This window comes from Nicotiana tabacum, chromosome 11 (assembly GCF_000715075.1).
Source record: "Nicotiana tabacum cultivar K326 chromosome 11, ASM71507v2, whole genome shotgun sequence".
Classification (NCBI taxonomy): Eukaryota; Viridiplantae; Streptophyta; class Magnoliopsida; order Solanales; family Solanaceae; genus Nicotiana; species Nicotiana tabacum.
Window position 1 is genome coordinate 66,195,611 of NC_134090.1, and position 11,017 is coordinate 66,206,627.

Consider the following 11,017-nt stretch of genomic DNA (forward strand, 5'->3'; position numbering starts at 1 on the left):
GGGTGCCAAAGTGTTTTCCAAGATTGACTTGAGATCTGGCTACCATCAGTTGAGGAATAAGGCACCTGATGTCCCTAAGACAGTTTTCCGCACTCAATACGGGCATTAAAAGTTCTTGGTGATGTCATTCGGGTTGACAAATGCCCCAACAACTTTCATGGATTTGATGAACCGAGTATTCAGGCCTTACTTGGATTCGTTCGTGATAGTCTTCATTGACGATATTTTGATCTATTCCCGCAGCCGGGAGGAGCACGAGCAGCATCTAAGAGTGGTTGTTCAGACTTTGAGAGATAGTCAGTTGTATGATAAGTTTTCGAAGTGTAAGTTCTGGTTGAGTTCAGTTTCTTTCTTGGGTCATGTTGTTTCAGCAGAGGGTATTCAGGTAGATCCAAAGAAGATAGAGGCAATCAAAGACTGGCCTAGACCCGCATCAACTACAGAGATCCGGAGTTTCTTGGGATTGGCAAGCTATTATCGTCAATTTGTGGAGGGGTTTTCATCTATTGCAGCCTCGATGACCAGGTTGACCCAGAAGGTTACCCAGTTTAGATGGCTGGACGAGTGTGAGGCGAGCTTTCAAAAGCTCAAGACAGCTTTGACTACGGCGTCGGTGTTGGTTTTGCCCACGGGTTCAGGGCCTTATACAGCTTATTATTATGCATCTCGTATTGGACTTGGTGCGGTGTTGATGCAGGATGGCAAGGTCATTGCCTATGCTTCGCGTCAGTTGAAGATTCATGAGAAAAACTATCCGGTTCATGATTTGGAATTAGCATCCATTGTTCACGCATTGAAGATTTGGAGGCATTATTTGTATGGCGTGGCATATGAGGTGTTCACGGATCACAAAAGTCTACAGTATTTGTTCAAGTAGAAAGAGCTAAATTTGAGGCAGAGAAGGTGGTTGGAGCTATTAAATGACTATGATACACCATCTTATATCACCTGGGAAAGGCCAACGTGGTGGCCGATGCTTTGAGTAGGAAGTCATCCAGTATGGGCAGTCTCGCGTATATTCTGGTCGGTGAGAGACCGCTTGCTTTGAATATTCAAGCTTTAGCCAATCAGTCGTAAGGTTGGATGTTTCTAAGCCCAGCCGTGTGTTAGCTCGCATAGTTGCTCGTTCTTCATTATTGGAGCGTATCCGAGATCGGCAGTATGATCATCCTCATTTGTGTGTCCTTAGGGACACGGTGTAGCACGGAGGTGCCAAGCAGGTTACCTTAGGAGATGATGGAGTTTTGAGGGTGCAGGGTCGAGTTTGTGTGCCTAATGTGGATGGTCTCCAAGAGTTGATTTCAGAGGAGGCCCATAGTTCCCGGTACTCTATTCATCCGAGTGCCGCGAAGATGTATCAGGATTTGCGGCAGCATTATTGGTGGAGGAGGATGAAGAAGGATATTGTTGCATACGTGGCTCGGTGTTTGAATTGTCAGCAGGTTAAGTACGAGCATCAAAGACCTGGTGGTCTATTCCAGAAGATTGAGATCCCTTAGTGGAAGTGGGAGCGTATCACTATGGACTTCGTTGTTGGACTCCCACGGACTCAGAGGAAGTTCGATGTGGTGTGGGTTATTGTTGATAGGCTGACCAAGTTATCACACTTCATTCATGTGGCAGTCTCCTATTCTTCCGAGAGGTTAGCTGAGATCTATATCCGGGAGATTGTTCGTCTTCATGGTGTGCCCGTGTCTATCATATCTGATCGAGGTACGCAGTTTACCTCGCATTTCTGGAGAGCAGTTCAGCATGAGTTGGGCATGCGGGTTGAGTTGAGCACAACATTTCATCCTTATACAGACGGGCAGCTCGAGCGCACTATTCAGATTTTGGATGATATGCTCCGAGCTTGTGTCATTTACTTTGGAGGCTAGTGGGATCAGTTTTTGCCTTTAGCTGAGTTTGCCTACAACAACAGTTACCAGTCGAGTATTCAGATAGCTCCTTATGAGGCTTTATATGGTAGACGGTGTCGGTCTCTAGTTGGATGGTTTGAGCCGGGAGAGGCTCGGTTGTTGGGTACGGATCTGGTGCAGGATGCCTTGGACAAGGTCAGGATCATTCAGGATAGGCTTCGTACAGCTCAGTACATGCAAAAGAGTTATGCCGATTGTAAGGTTCGTGATTCGTCATTCATGGTCGGTGAGCGAGTATTGCTCCGGGTATCGCCTATGAAGGGCGTGATGAGATTTGGAAAGAAGGGCAAGCTTAGCCCTAGGTTCATTGGCCCATTTGAGATTCTTGATCAAGTGGGAGAGGTGGCTTACAGACTTGTGTTGCCGTCGAGTTTATCAGTCGTGCATCCAGTGTTTCACGTGTCCATGCTTCGGAAGTATCACGGCGATCCATCCCACGTGTTGGATTTCAGCTTTGTCCAGTTGGACAAGGACTTGTCATATGAGGAGGAGTCGGTAGCTATTCTATACTGGCAGGTTCGTCAGTTGAGATCGAAGAGTTTCCCTTCTGTTCGTGGTCAGTGGAGAGGTCAGCCTGTTGAGGCATCGACCTGGGAGTCCGAGTCCGATATGTGGAGCCGTTATCCCCATCTTTTTGCCGACTCAGGTACTTCCTTCTTATGTCCGTTCGAGGACGAACGGTTGTTTTAGAGGTGGAGAATATGATGACCCAAAAGGTCATCACTTGTGTTTCAAGTAAATTTAGTGTCTCGAGGCCTTAAAACCTCTCTTTTTACCTTACCTCGACCTGTGTGTGTGGTCCGGACCTATATCCGAAAAGCCTTCTATGTGAAAATATGAGAAATAGATATTTCTAGAGTTAAAATTTGATTATGATTGACTTTGGTAAATATTTTGAGCAAACAGACCCGGATCTGTATTCCGACGATCCTAGGAGATCCGCAGTAAAATATGAGACTTGGGCGTATGCCCGAAAATGAAATCGAGGTCCCAAGCCTTAGAAATCAATTTTTGAAATAAATTGTTTTACTGAATTATCTAAGAAATGAAGAAAAGAATTAATATTTGAAACCATTGGTATCAGGCCCGTATTCTGGTTCCGGAACCCGGTACAAACTTGTCATAGTATTTAAAACATAAATGTGAAATTTGGTAAAAAAAACAAAGTTTATTTGACGTGAGTTGGACTTCCGGTTGAAGAATTATGAACTTTGAGTGTTTTTGATGAAAATATCGAGTTTGAGGTTTAATTTATTGTTTTATATGTTATTTTGATGATGTGATCGCACGAGTAGGTCCATATGATATTTTGAGTTAGTATGCATATTTGGTTTGAAGTCCCGAGGGCTCGGTTGAGTTTCGGGTATCGTCCAGGATGTTTTAGACTTAAAACATAGTTGTTGCAGGTTCAGAGAAGTTGCAGATCTCTGAACCCGCCAGTGAGGTCCGCATGATTTTGTGCTACCGCGGAGGGGCCTTTTGCGGCCGCAAAGGATTTTGTACGGTCCGCGGTGGAGGGACTTTGCGGCCGCAAAGGATTTTGTGCGGTCTGCGGTGGAGGGACTTTGCGGCCGCACTCGATTTTGTGCGGTCCGCGGTGAGGAAGAATCTGCAGGTTCACTGGTCTAACTTCGGGAGCCTATATCTTTTGATCTACAAGGAATTTTGAAATGATTTAAAAATGAAAGTTGTATCCCTTCGTGTCTAGTTTTTAGAAAGGTAAAGAAAGCACAATTTAAATATCTATAGAGAAAGTTATGGCTAAAATACTAAATCATATCATAGCAGTCAACATTCTCCGCGGTGAGCTCCGCGGCCGCAATCCTTTTTGTGCGGTCCGCAGAGAGGGTCTGGGAGGGGTATTTTTAAACGGAAATTTCAGTTATTTTTTACTTTTCAAAACCCTAAAAACATAAGAGGCGATTTTTCAAACAATCTTTCTTCTCCAAAATATTAGTAAGTGATTTCCAACTCATTTTCTTTACTCCTTAACTTCTTTTTACAAGATTTCATCTTAGAATTTAGGGTTTTCATGGTGGAATTGAAATTTTGGGTAAAACCTAAGAATATTAAAATTTGGGGATTTAGACCTCAAATTGAGGTCGGATTCCAAAACCAATTATATATTCGGGATCGGGGGTGAATGGGTACACTACTACAAAAAAGTCTATTAGCAGCAATTAATATGCTCTTTAGTGGCAATAAAAATTGACGTTAAAACATTTACCAGCAATTAGACTTTGGCCGGTATTGCCAGCGTCGCTAAAGGATTAAGCGGCCATTGCACAAAGTGCTGGTAAATATCCCTTTTATTGCCGCTAAACGTACATGAGTTTTAGCGACAATTATTTATCGATAATTAAAATGGTCACTGAAACTCCCCTATGATATCGAACATCATACATTTTATGGCTTTTGTTATTGTTGGTAAAGACCTACTCAATTGCTAGTAAAAAGTGTTCTTTTAGCGATAGATATAATTGTCGCTACAACTATCTATGAATTGGTCTTTGTTTATATATTTAAAAGCTTTTGTTATAGGCAGTAAAACCCATCTGATTGCCTTCTTAACGAACTTTCTTATTGCTAGTAAGAATTAAGAAAGGTTTCTTTCATAACCTGTAATGCACATTATGCAAATTCAAATTCAATTATAATAAGAATAAGATTCATTTTCAAAAAGTTTAATACACTTCATTAAATTCACAACAAAATATACTAATCCATAGTTTCAAAGTATCAACAACATATCCAAAAAGGTAAACTATTTGAATTTAATAACTGGTGTGATTTGCTGTCTACTAATGGCATTATCAAATTGCTACAATACTATACAATAAATGATGCCATTAAAGTCTTTCCAACTCTTGATCACGATAAATCTTCCACATGCCAGATTATCTGAACAACTATTTAATCTCTATTTTACTATTCAAAGAATAGTTGTCTGGCTTCACATACCATATATACCTCGCCACTAGTCTCCAAAATTATATGCCTTTCATAATGCAGTACCTTTACAGGAAACAAATTAAAGTATAAAATTAGTATTTCTTTTGTTGTAGTGATAAGCTATGACTGTGATAATTGCACAACTACTTTAAACCTGATAACCATAAAATTGCTTTAAGCACTACCAGAGAAATTTCTGGAATTTTGCAATAAAGCATATACTGAAGAGTTTGGTAGTGTCAACTTTCAAAGCATATATTCCTCATTCACTTATATGTTATGCATGCAGAATTTTAAGCCAACACAAAGGGAAAAATAAATAAAATCCTCAAAACAAATTTCAATTAATAGCAGAAGGTCAATATACAAGGATCCTAACAATCTATATTATGTGACAAGTAGCTCTTTCAACTTGATTTTTCACAAACTACTTACTTTTGTACTTTAGACTTACAAGACCACTTGCTCGTGTCGCTATTCCACTACAATTATATGAAATGGTAAAAATCTAAACTGAATCTGCACCATGCTAACAATATAATTAAATTATGTTTTTTAGTTGTTCATTCTATAAGATAAATGGCATTACTTGGTTTTTTATACTTTATTAATTTACTTATGTTCAGTCAAAAGAATAAAATGCTTGATGTATGTTTGGTGTATAAATTTTTTATGCTTGCTGGTAAACAAATACTGATAGTTTATATACAACTTTTTCTTATTCGACCTTTCGAAATCTTTTCTTTCAGAAGATATTGCCATATTAGACAAGTACAGATACTATCAAATTTTGCTTTCTTTCTTTGAGACAATTAAAGAGTAATTTAAACAAGTTTTACTTAAAAGTTAACTAGGGAAGTAGTAGATGATCCCCATTATATATAAATTATTCAAGGATGACATAAAAATGACCTTCTACTTTTTCAATAGAAATTATTCTTAATTTCAAGGCAAAGTAAGATGTCACTAGAACCATAGACACTGATCAAATATATAAAAAGTTGGAAGCAAAGTAAAGCACTCATATACCTTAATAGCAGCTTCCCCATATGTTTTCTTTTTACCACTTGAATGAGGTTCAGAGGTATCTGTGCATCCAACTTTGATTTTCTCATAGAGTCCTCTATCAGAAGCATGTCCACTCCCTTTATGCTTCCCGCTTTGATACTTGATATCTATTGGAGTCGAACTAGGAGAAGCAATAGCAGCTTTGGCACCTTTGATCTTTCTCACCTTGGGTACTGGACCATCTCATAATCTTCATAACTAGAATCAAAATATATATTCCCATATATTTTGATACACCAATGAATCCGAGCAATTGAATTCAAAAACCGGAAGATAAAAGGACAATATCCAATATAATACACATGTACGAATATATGATCGATGGAGGAATAGCTATCTGAAATTAATTACTCAAAAAGTTTGTTCACATCTCTAGGGGAATGCCGGACAAACTCAATTCTGCAAATGCTACTGATCAAACTCAAGTAGGACAAAAATGAATAATAGAATGAAAAACAAGGCACAAATGAAATGTAAATGAAAGTGAATAAAGAAAAGAAGAGAAAAAATATGCAACTTAGATTTCATTCACCAACATATTACATCATGTCTCCAATCACATTAAAGCATTTAGAAGTTTAAAATAATCTAGAACTATGAGAATTTATTAACATTGCTATACTAACAAATTAGCAACATGCCTGAAAATAAGGATCTAACAACTACCATAGATATTGCAGAGATAGCAAGTTGCAGAATGGAGATGAGAAACATACATTCAAATATGAAAAAAAGAAAAGGAATCTTTACTTTGAAATAGCATTCATGGTGTTTATGTCAGTTGTGCATGGCTGCTTTTTGCCTCGAAAACCTAGTATATATCAATATATTAGAAAATAAGTAGACATATTATAATGTATAAACCTGTCTCCAATGTGGGCTTAAGAAAATCTCCACCAAACTCTGTGTTGATATCAAGTTAGATGTTAAAAACTAATTTTCCTCTATCGAACATCATTTTAATGATGTAGACATAAGAATATTAAAGAGAAGTAGAAGAAGACAAATTTACAATAAACTAATCCCATTGAAGATGAACAAAGTAATGCTCAGTAGCAGGAACTTATCCAACTACTGCAACAACGACATTGTGGATAGAAAATAAATCTTTTAAGTTTCCAAGTACAGCAAAAATCTAGTAGAATAGGATTAGTATTTAGCTTTTGCACTGTACTACATTTGGCTTCCCTAGTACCTTGTAATAGTTTCTGATCTATTTGTGCAAGGGAAACAGAGCAGCATATCACTGATCACGATAATAAAATTCTCACTATTTTCAGTCCGTACTCTCTTGAGAGCTACAATAATTCAGAAAGACAATTATAACAAAGTACATTTGTGCATACCTAACTTCTAGAATATTCATTTATTATAGAGGGGTAATAAAAAGATTGAACATAATGCTAATACATCTATCCAAAAATCTCTTGATAAGCTATAGATAAAAGCATGACGCCTTTTGGTTTTTCATTTGTTTATCCCCTAATATAAAGAATTCATATAAAACTATCCAATAACACCTTGTTTGAAGAAAGAGTTTTAATAGGTAATTCATCAAAAGAGCAAATTGAAAATTATAGCCCGATTCACATGGGTAGAGTAATATTATTTAAGGGATCAACACTAGCTTTTTGGTCTGCGTATTCGATTCTTTCGGTACTTATCGGATTAAAATAACTTATTTATCTTTTCTCATTTCTTTTATCTATATATTTAGTTAGAAACAATTAAATTTGGACTATTCAGAGCAACTACATATCCAAAGTTCTTTGTATCCACAAACATTTTGAAGATTTCTTTCTTACTACTTTTTTTACCTATAGTTTCTCAAGATTTGTTTTTATTGTTCAGATCTACTGTATTCAGAGAGTAAATTTCATTCTCTGGATACAAATAATTTCAATGGCCAAAAGAACATGACTATAAAATAAAATAAAAATAAATACTCCAGAAATTAATAATAGTTCACAAAGCACCTGATGCAAAAAAAATTTTGAAAAAAATCCCTAATAGATACTTGCAATTTATCAGAATAAATAAAATAAAGAGATTAGAAGGTACCTTGAGCTCGTAGGCACAACTTTTGGCTTCTTCAATTTCAAAGGAAAAAGCGTGCCTAGTGGTTCGTATCTCATTAACGAGTGACGATGAATAAGAAAAAGCACAAAAACTATGCAACAACAAGAGAGACTCAAACTATTTTGATGTTCTTTATTAATTTATTAGGAAAATAATGGATCTTTATCTAGTAGCAATCAAAAGAAAATGAAAATGAAGTTGATGATGACATACCAGAGTAATCGATCCAACTAGACATAGAGATGAATGTTGGGTGTTAGGGTTCCAATTGATTTTAATTTTTCCATTCTTCTAGGTTCTTGATGAAAAATACAAAAATGAAGGAGGAAAATGAAAAATAATTTGGAGGGAGTACGAAAAAAATGCCGCTCTTGGACTTCTTAGTGTTATAGTAAAAGACGCAACCTTTAGTGGCAATTTTTTTTAATTGCCGGTAATAAGTGTTTATTCTCGGCAAATGTTCAATTGTTGCTAACATTGGCCTATACATAATACATTAGCAACAATTAACTTATTTCCACTAAATAATTGCCGCTAATGTCACGACTCAAAATCCCAACCCGGTCGTGATGGCGCCTCTCGTGAGGACAAGGTCAGCCAATCAACAAAACAGTACATCTCTTTATAATTACTTAGCAGGAATAAGTCTAAATCATGGGCAATATAATCTTAAATGCGAAATAAACATGATAGAGCAAGGAAAACTCTCCCAACTCAGCCCGAAATCGGGGTGTCACAAGTCATGAGCTACTACAGAGTTTACTAATATTTTACAAAGTCTGGAATTATCATAAATAACAAAGATAAGGGAGAAAACGAGGTTGCGGACGTCAACAGCTACCTCGTTACTCCTAGTCACCGCCTGGTCTGGAAAGAACCAGCGCTCAGGAGCGAACTCAGCTCTGCCTGTATCTGCACACATGGTGCAGGGAATAATGTGAGTACTCCGACCCAGTGAGTAATAAAAATAAATAACGACTGAAAATATAAAATCTCATAACGACACAATATAGCGCTATCCCAAGCAGTAAAATCAGTTATACAGTAAAATAGTGAGTATCAGATAATTCTTTTTTTAAAACAGTAAAGACAAATAATTTCCACAGAAAGGATAAATCAAAAGCTTGCCCCTCGGGCTCAATATGTAAATCTCAGTATAGTATCAGCCCCTCGGGCTCACTCCCAACTCACTAGCACACAACATCAGCCCCTCGGGCTCACTCCCAACTCACCACACACAAGCAACGGCCTCTCGGGCCCACTCCCAACTCACCTGGGTACCCTGCGCTCACTGGGGGTGTGTACAGACTCCGGAGGGGCTCCTACAGCCCGAGCGCAATATTAATAGGCCTGAAAGCCTTCTCACATCACACACGAGGCCTGAAAGCCTCCTCATATAACACTCGAGGCCTGAAAGCCTCCTCACATCACTCAACATATCCTCACATATGGCCCTCGGCCTCAATCAGTCCAGAAAATAATCATAAGCCTCTTGGGCATCAGTAAAACAATAGTGCTCAGCTCAACAGCATTATAAATATCATTAAATCTCGAGTTGAGTATAAATGTAGCTGAGTTCACAAAATAATATAATTCAATTGGACTGAGTTCAAATAATATTTCAATTCGTGAGGAAAATAGTGATGTAAATTCACAAAAGATTTCAGATAATTGGCACGAAGCCCAAATATGGAAATAAGCCCAATCATAGTGAAAAACAATAAATCTTTATCAATTACGCGGTAAAAATATCAACTGGGATGGACCAAGTCACAATCCCCAATAGTAAATGACCATGCGCTCGTCATACAACGCGTGTCTCATCTCAACATAGCAGTATGTTGTGCAATCCGGGGTTTCAAACCCTCAGTGCATCATTTAAAATCATTACTCACCTCAAGACGGTCCAACGTCTACTCCGCTATGCCCTTGCCTCTCGAATTTACCTCTTCGCGCGTCAAATCTGGTCAAAACCACAACGAATATATTACAATAGGCTAAGGTAATATAACCCAATCGAAAAGACTCGAAAAATATCGAAATTCACGAAATTCGCAAAACTCGAGCCCCGGGCCCACTTCTCGAAAAATTACTAAAGTCACATCACCGAATTCCTCGTCTCGGCACGAGTCCGTACATATAAAATTTACCAAAATCGGAGTTCAAATGACCCCTCAAATCTTCAAATCTTATTTTCAAATCCCTAGACCCCACTTGTGGGATTACACTGGGTTGTTGTTGTTGTTGTTGTTGTTGTTGTTGTTGTTGTTGTTTTATTATGAGTCTATTGATAGTACTAATATAGTGTCTCTTGTTGCCTCTTTGAGCCGAGGGTCTCCTGGAAACAGCCTCTCTGCCCCTCGGGGTAGAGGTAAGGTCTGCGTACATATTACCCTCCCCAGACCCCACTTGTGGGATTACACTGGGTTGTTGTTGTTGTTGTTGTTGTTGTTGTTGTATGCCTAAATCTTCAATTTACTCCTCAAAAACATATAATCTAGCCGGATTATTCGATGATAATTCAATATTATGGAGTAGAAATAATCACAAGTGACTTACCTCAAGATTTCCCAAGATTTCTTGCTAAAATCGCCCAAAATCCGAGCTTGGAAGTCAAAAAAATGACCAAACTCGGACTGTTGGACATTAAATCTGTCCAGAAATTTTCGGTATTGTTCACGCGGGGGCACTGCTCATGCGCGTGAGGTCATTGTTCACTGTTCACCCGCGCGGTTACTGTTCACGCGCGGGTACTGTTCACTGCTGCAGAAAATACAGCAGCTTTTAAGAAATTTGTAGCACAGCCATTTTTCACTAAAATGGTTCTAACTCCATCATACGAACTCGGAATTAGACGATTATTATTCCTATGAGTCACAAATAATAATACGAACACAACCCTTCAATCGAAACTCAATTCGGAGCTTGTTTGCACAGTTCAATACCCATTTCGCTCGTTAAACAATTAACTCACATTTCACGTCAAAAACTCAATCGTG

General features: G+C 38.1%; 1 long non-coding RNA gene across 9 annotated transcripts; it reads right to left on the minus strand.

Moving 5' to 3' along the window:
• Positions 1-4,587: 4,587 nt before the first annotated feature.
• On the minus strand, positions 4,588-8,426 carry LOC107825420 (uncharacterized). 9 transcript variants are annotated; one of them, XR_012696583.1, is made up of 5 exons: positions 8,232-8,416; positions 8,001-8,055; positions 6,690-6,750; positions 5,901-6,137; positions 4,588-4,934 (listed from the first exon to the last, which is right to left on the minus strand). It is a non-coding gene; the product is annotated as an uncharacterized LOC107825420 (long non-coding RNA). The 9 variants fall into 9 exon arrangements; XR_012696576.1 differs by having other exon boundaries at positions 5,901-6,750; positions 8,232-8,426; XR_012696578.1 differs by having other exon boundaries at positions 5,901-6,750; positions 8,001-8,069; positions 8,232-8,426.
• Between the last annotated feature and the right edge of the window lie 2,591 nt (positions 8,427-11,017).